Below are 8,544 nucleotides of genomic sequence, written 5' to 3' on the forward strand. Positions count from 1 at the left end.
TTTTTATCTCATTGTGTACCTTTTTTTCTTTTTACTGTTTAATGTGCTTTGATATTCTGACATAACACTAGGGCTACGACGAGAATATTCTTATCATTGTTTTGACTCTCGAGTATATATTCGACAAAGTTAATCAATCGAGAACCACATCACTCTATCTGAAAATATATAAGATATTAACTGATATATACTAGAGAGTCAAAATAACGAAAAGAGTATTCTCTTGTCATAGCCCTACATATCACTAACGTTTTCAATTCCACGTGGAATCATCTTTGGGTGAGAAGTAAATGAACAGGTAAGCTGAGAAGACCTACATGTATTAGCGCACTGCCTGGCGTTGCTTGGTTATTATATTGTACCCAACATATAATAGTAATTTCAAAAGTTAAAAAAATATGACTTGAGTGCGATCAGCTAGAGTCAAAACCAAAGCATATAGCTCTCTAGTGTTATTTATTATCTGAGCTAAGTCCATATGCATATCAAAACATTAAAAATAAGTTTGTTAGTTATATAAATGTATACTTGCGCATACGTAGAGCTTACACATTACATCAAACCATCCCTGCCATGTTCCACGTTTTTCAATTTTGACCCTTTAGCAGCTGATTTTACAGTTTTAAATCAAATTGATTTTGTTCTACAGGTTCGAATACCCAATATATAAAATTCAAGTATGTAAGCCCAAAATTAACAAAGGAGTTTGGTAGAGACCGTTCTGGGATAGAGATTTATTCCAAATGCAGCTGCAAATGCTATGCAATTATGCACAATTAAAAGAGAAATTATTTAAGTGATCAGTGAAAAAAAAATTTAAAGAAAAAACAAAACAAAACAAAACAAAACAAAACAGGATGCCTCCAGTGTACTACTAAACTAAATGTCTCCTCCTTTCTTTGCACAAATAGAACTGTGTGTAATAGTGAAATGAAACTAATCATCTAATTAGAAAACAAAAAAAAATGAACAATATATTAATAAAAGTTTGTTTTGTAAAGGAATATGCAAATTAGTAGGAATTTGTGTGAAAGGTGATAGTGTATGTATGATTATAAATGTATGTGGTAGGTGAGAACTAGAGCTATGACAACTGAGGTTTTGCCCAGGCCCTGCAGGGGCCGGGCATGAATCTCAAAGACTATATGTGGGGGCAACCCCACATGTAAGACCATTGCCCTTGTAGCAATTAGTTATTGGTCAATGTAGGGGAAACCCTTCATACCAATTGTCACTATCCTTCACTCTCCACGTTAAAGAATGGCCTTGTGCCTAATTTGCTGAGTGGGGAAGCAAATAAATCCACTCGAGCTATGACAACATCATATTCTTTTCCTTGTTTTGATTCTTAAGGTATATGTCCATTGGTTCTCGGTTGATTAATTGTGTCTAACTGTGTTAGATATATACTCGAGAGTCAAAAACCATGAAAAGAATATGCTGTTGTCATAGCCCTAGTGATAACGTACGTCAAAAAAAAAATTTTTTTTGAAAACACGTGGTCTTTTACTCTTATGAGAAAATAAAAGAACATTTGTTTTCTAAAATTGTGAATTGAACTTTAATTTGAACTTTAATATACATATGTGTGCATGCTTTGTTTTTTTATTTTTGAAGATAATTTTGCTGTAAAATTCAGACTTGGTTTAATTGTAAATTGTTAAAATGTGTGTGAAAACTGATAACGTATGTACGGATATATGAATACCCGAAAGCTGATAATGTATGCACGATCATAAGTGTACGATTGAAAACTGATTTACATACAAACATAAAATATCAGTGAAAGGTGAAAACGTGTATGAACATAAATATGCGAAAGGTGATAATGTACATAAAATTATAAATGTATTTGAAACGTGATAACTAGGGCTGGGACAACAGCATATTCTTTTCATTATTTTGACTCTCGAGTGTGTATCCGTTGATATCTTATATGCTTTTATATAGAGTGATGTGGTTCTTGGTTGTGTAACTGTGTCGGATATATACTTGAGAGTCAAAATAATGATAAGAATATGCTGTTGTCATAGCCCTACTGACAACGTATGTGACCCCCCCCCCTACAGGGCCAGAACATATGCACAGGCTTGAAAGAAAGGTACAACTGACTCCAATCCCTGTGGCATCACCTTTTGTCTCCGTCCAGTGGTAGGATTTGTCCCCGTCGCAGTGGTTCGCTTACTTGTCTCCAATCTTGGTCCGCCTTCCAAAACGGGGCCGATCTGAAAACAGACTGCGCTTCCAAACAACAGCAAAAAAAAAAAAAAATGTCGAGGATTAACTTTTTTCATAACGTAGAATAATTATTGCATTAAATGTTACAAATAATACGTACACAAGGCATTAATCACTTGCACAAATTCTAGGAGACTGTCATTCGTTCGTTAACAAAGTTCTTCATCTGTTAGCGTCAGTTTACACTTGAGAAAAAGATCAATTTAGAAAAGAAAAAAGAGGTGCGTCTTAACCATGTTGCAATGGGAGGGGGGGGGGTCGCCGGAGTCGCATGGGAGTGTGTGTGTTCTCTGCTTCAGATGTCTCCGTTATATTGGAATTGGTTGGTTGTAACTCCGCCTTTTCGATACAGGTCCCAAACGGTCACCAGCGAATCGGAGCCGACCCCTTCACTGAGTCCAGTAACATTCCACTTCCCAAAGGTGGAGGGGTGGGGGAGGTTCAAGTATTTCCCACCGACCTCTGAACGCACAAGAAAAAAAGAAATAAAAAAAAACGACCTTTAAAATTATCAAAGAGAAAAAAAAAAGGTTTTTGGTTTTAACGAGCCCCTTCTTCCTCTCCTTATTTCAAACGACAAAACTGAATTATTATTTCAGTAAAAGCAATAAATATCCATGCCCCATGGATTGGCGACTTTTATGGGTTCACTATCAGATGTCATATTCCTTAAAGTCCAATTTATGAGAACTAATCTATCTTGCAAGAAACATTTTTTTCTTTTGTCTTTCATTTATCACCAGTCGTGGAATGCTTTTTTCATGGGCCTTAATGGTCGATTACAACTTAACTGACCATCTAAAGGCTATTACTTGCCTGATTCTCTGGAGGCCCCTCAATTAAAACACAAGTGCCAAATTTTCACTGCTTGGGAAATATATATTTATGGTGTCTACTTGAACCTTTCAACTATCTATCTTGTGGGGGAATCATTGACCACCTACCAGGAAACCATTTCTACCCTTTTCTTCCATCACCACCACCACCATCATCATCATCATCCTGTTAAATTCAACAATGCGAAATCTCCTGAATTCGTGCCAAAAGGACCACCCAAGAGACCGGCTGCCTCTCAACCCATCAGCAAAGTTCTCCATGGTTGTCCCGTACCCTGTCGGGTCACACGTATATAAAAAGATAAATATATGAAGTTTTTCTCTCTTCAAGAAGAGAAATCCCTTGTTTTGTGAAGAGTGAAAAAAAAAATTCACTTTTGGGGTACTACCTGCTCTCCCCAGAACATTAAGCACTTTAGATTATGGCTCTATCAAGGATATTTTGTAATTAAGAAGATCTCCAGAGCAGTGCTGTAACCAATCTTCTAAGCACCCTCCTCCTTGAAAAAAAGAAAGTGATTAGTGAAAAAAAATAGTTTTTTTTTTAATTAAAATAAAAACAATAAAAAAAAACAAAAACAGGATGCTTTCAGAGTACTACTAAACTAAATGTCTCCTCTTTTCTTCGTAGTTAAAAACATAAAAATAAATTCACACTAAATGTTTTTTAACTTTTGTTTTATGTTGAAATAACATAAAAGTTTGCTAGAAATGATGTCATGACGTTAAAATTTGAGATGATGACAGGTAAATTTAGAGTTTTAGTATAATCTAATTTATAAAACTCACTAGGTCTGTCTGTCTGTCTCCATATTTTCAAACTCTATCTCTCCGAAACTAAAAATCGCAGAGCGGCGCTAGGGGCCTCAAATGGTTGGATTTTTTTTTTTATGGACCATTCTTTTATGGGTCCTTAGCCGGTTAAAATAGTTTTTAAGGGGTCAAAATTGAAAAAATCGTTATACATTTTGTATATTCATCTTAGTTTATTTTTAATCAATTCATATGCGTGTCACGTTGGTACAGTGGTAACGTCACCAGCTTTGAATGCTATAGTTTTGCTTTCGGTTTCAATTCAAGCTGATGGCACCTAAATACTTTTTTTTTTTTTTTTACTTTTGAAATCACGACTATAATATAGGATGGACCACTTAAAAAGTAGCCTGATCTCTCTAATCTTTCTCTTATCAATTAGTCGGCCTAATTTTTTTTTTTTTAATCAACTGTGAACACTGACGTTTATCTACACATCTTGGAACAGTTTAATGACCAACACACATCACATTACAAACTGCAATTCTTTTTCCAACAAGATGGCGCTACATACCACACGTCTCACAGATCACTGACACGAGTTTATGACATGTTTACGGAAGAGAGAACAATAAGCAAAGAGTTATGGCCATTACGTTCCCCGGACTTGTCATCATGTGATTTTTATCTTTGGGGTACTTTAAAAACAAAAAGTTTATTCAAATAATCCTCACAATCTAGACCAACTAAAGGAAAACATTACTAACGCTATTAGGAGAATCACCAGAGATCTACAGGCAGTATCTGCAAACGGTATTAAACGTGCCCAGAAATGCATAGATGTGAACGGGGAGAACTTCCAGCATCTTTTATAACACTACACGTAAGTTAAATTATATAGATAGATAGATAGAAACAAATTGCGATGGAAACATGATGATGAATACTCACTGTCGTATAAAACAAGGAACTTCTGTTCCGATTTCAATCTCATTCAACCAATTGCTGCAAAATCCAAATTTTTTTCGTGGATGTTTTGAGCCTAAACATAAAACAAGAGAAAATCGACTATGAACAAAAAAGAGAACTTGAATGCCTACTAGACACTGTTCTCCAGTGTCTAACGTTTCTCTGTACAGGGGTTTGTCAGGACAACCTGGCATGAGAGTAATTCCCTTTACAAGTAAACCCTGACTAAAGATTCAAAATAATATAGTATTTGAAACCCAAATCAGATCCCCTCAATATAGGTAACACACAGTGACTTATACAGGATGGCACACTTACAAGTAGCCTGATCTCTCTAATGTTTCTCTAATCATTTTTTTTTTCAGATTAAGTGGCCCACTTAAAAGTAGTCCAGAATGCATAGATGTCAATGGAGAACATCTTTTATAACACTACAGGTAATTTAAACAATAAAAGAATGTTCCTCCTCTCTAGTACATTTTCTGGGCTACTTTTAAATCTGGACAAATTAAAATATCATATTTAAGCGTATTTTATGACCGAGTATTTTTTTCACTCTTCACAAAACGTCACCAGCTTTGTATGTATAATGATTTTTTGAATTTTGACCCCTTAAAAAATATTTTAACTGAAGAACGGTCCATAAAAAAAATCCAATCATTTTTTACGACTGAGTGTTTTTTCCACTCTTCACAAAATAAGGGATTTCTCTTCTCAAAAAGAGGAAAACTTAACATATAGATATGTTTTTATGTACTTTATCACTAGGGCTATGATAGCAGAATATTCTTATTGTTTTGACTCTCAAGTATATATCCGACACAGTTAATCAACCGATAACCACATCACTCTATATAAAAGCATATAAGATATCAATGGATACACAACTCAACAGTCAAAACAATGAAAAGAATATGCGTGCTAGTAATAGGTACAATTTCGGTTTCTTGACTGTCAACTATACTGCATGATTATTTTTATTTTTATTTTTACATGGTGGTCACCACTTATCAAGGCCTGGAAGCCACTCAGGGATAAGGGTTATTGAAAGTACAGTACGTTAGTGTGGAGATTTGATGAAGTGTTTACTTAAGGGGGCGGGTCATTAGAAATTTGTTAACGTTGGACTTGAAGATATCCAAGTTGTAGTCAGGTGGGAAGCAGGCAGATGGAACAGAGTTCCACAGGCGTGCAGTTCTAAGAAAGAAGCTTTGTTCATGGAATCCACGTTTTGATTTAGGCACAGATAAAGAGTGGGGGAAATTTTTCACAGTGGATTCAGCTAGACGGGTGTTTTTCGTGAAAGATTGGCGAGGGGGGACCAGAGATTGGAGTTTGGACGAGTACCTGCCATGGAAATAACGATAAAACAAGGATAGGCTCGCTACGTCTCTTCTGTGGGACAGAGGTTGCAGGGGAAGAGAAAAGGGCATCCCCCACTAAGCCACGAAGTCTATTTTGTACTCTATCAAGGCAGGATAGGCCGCATTTTTAATCTAAGAGACTTTGAAGAGGTGTTACATGGTTATTTCAGTATTTTCCTTCTACTTGCCATGGGTTGCGAATTCATTGTACCCAAAGCTGAAAGGGACATGGATTCATATCTGGCCTAAGTGATGTAATTCAAACACAATAAACTGGTTACCACCGCATCAACATCATATGACACGATATATTTGATTTTCCTTCTTGCTTTGTTGTTCTTTCTTTTTACTGTGTAATATGCTTTGCTCTGAGAGGGAAAAGATAACAAAATACCAAGGCCTTATGTATGACATGAAAAGAAACTTAAATCTTAAGAAGATCTCTATAATTCCAGAAATTGTAGGAGCAACTGGACTCATGAAAAAAGAATTTCAAAAACTACATGACAAACATACCCAGTGAACCAAGTGCAAGAGAGATTCGAACAATTGCACTTTAAGGGATGCTCCCAATCTTAAAACGATCTCCTAGTTGGAATATCTGAGTCAGCAGGTGAATGTTTGGCATCTGGTAGGATGCCCCATCCCCAACCTAAACAAACTGATAAGAAAATTAATTGGTTTGGTTTGATTGTTTTATGGCATATCAACCCCTTTTGGGTTATTTAATGCTGAATCCAGTTATTTTGGAAATAGTATTCATGTTGCATCCTGTTATTTCGTAGAATATTTTTATTCTTCAAGCTCTTTATATATTTAATTGTGTCGGTTGGCACTAACCCTATTCGGGTTTAACTGGCTTCCTCCAAAGGAGGAAGTTTCATGGGAGTATGAAATTCACAAGCGGTTCCCAGTCGCATGTATATCCCCGTTAGGGGAGATGACGACGTTAGATTTTTGCAACTCTTGCAAGGAGGTGTCGATGTCCTCCTCCATACGGTGCCTGGAAGTCCCAAATTAGTCACCCATTTTAGTAGTAACCAGGCTCAACATTGCTTAACTTCTGTGATCTGAAGGGAACTGGTGTGTCAACATAATTATGCCGTATATCTTTAATTGCTAGTTTGTAGTGTTTGGTTTGGTTGTTTTATGATGGGTTTTATTGTTTTTATTCCCTGTCTTGCAGAACATGAATGAGTTTTGCAATGGGAGAGGGAAAAGGGTTACAGTATTAATGTTTGGTACATTTTAAGTTAGGAAACCAGTCAGGAAGTGGGGGAGATAGAAAGAGAAAGGGGAAATGGAAAGAAGGAAAAGGGGAGAAAAGGTGGGTTGTTGTTTTTGTTTTTGGTTTTGCAGAACATAATTAAGTAAAAAATTAATTTTTAAAAAAGGGGAGGGCATGCTAGTGACGTGAAATCTACCAACAAATTCATGCAATGAGTCTGGCGATGGTCGATCAAATATGTTTATTTGGTTTGTGATGGCAGGTCACACTGATCGTCAAATTTTTTTTTTTGTCTTTTTTACTCCAAAAAAGGCATATTGTCATCTCAAGATCATGTTTAACAGGAGACTGTGGGAAGTTGAGCAGCGAGATGTTCATGCACATTACACTTAAACCTCTGCAGGAAGTACAATCATGGAAGCAGGAAACAGAGAGAGAATTCCAAAGTCTAAAAGTCCCAAAGTAGAAACTGTTAGAATAAAAGTTTTTTTGGCATCTAGGGACCTCAATAGTGATGAGGTGCAATTTTGCTGCTGGTCTGGTTAGTCGGGGGTATGTATGTTGAGAGGGAAATTGCTGTGAGTTCATCAGAGCACATTCCATTAAAGTACTTTTTTACATTGCAACGATGGGACAGGGTTTGGAACTTGACCAAAAGTACAGGACCTATTCGATTTGAGATTATTTTTTGGACTCCTGGAATTACATCAAAGTATTCATAAAAACTCCTGGAATTACATCAAAGTATTCATAAAAACTCCTGGAATTACATCAAAGTATTCATAAAAACTCCTGGAATTACATCAAAGTATTCATAAAAACTCCTGGAATTACATCAAAGTATTCATAAAAACTCCTGGAATTACATCAAAGTATTCATAAAAACTCCTGGAATTACATCAAAGTATTCATAAAAACTCCTGGAATTACATCAAAGTATTCATAAAAACTCCTGGAATTACATCAAAATATTCATAAAAACTCCTGGAATTACATCAAAATATTCATAAAAACTCCTGGAATTACATCAAAATATTCATAAAAACTCCTGGAATTACATCAAAATATTCATAAAAACTCCTGGAATTACATCAAAGTATTCATAAAAACTCCTGGAATTACATCAAAGTATTCATAAAAACTCCTGGAATTACAT

The sequence above is a fragment of the Euprymna scolopes genome, chromosome 31 (genome assembly GCF_053919585.1).
Source record: "Euprymna scolopes isolate OS-2025 chromosome 31, ASM5391958v1, whole genome shotgun sequence".
Taxonomy (NCBI): domain Eukaryota; kingdom Metazoa; phylum Mollusca; class Cephalopoda; order Sepiida; family Sepiolidae; genus Euprymna; species Euprymna scolopes.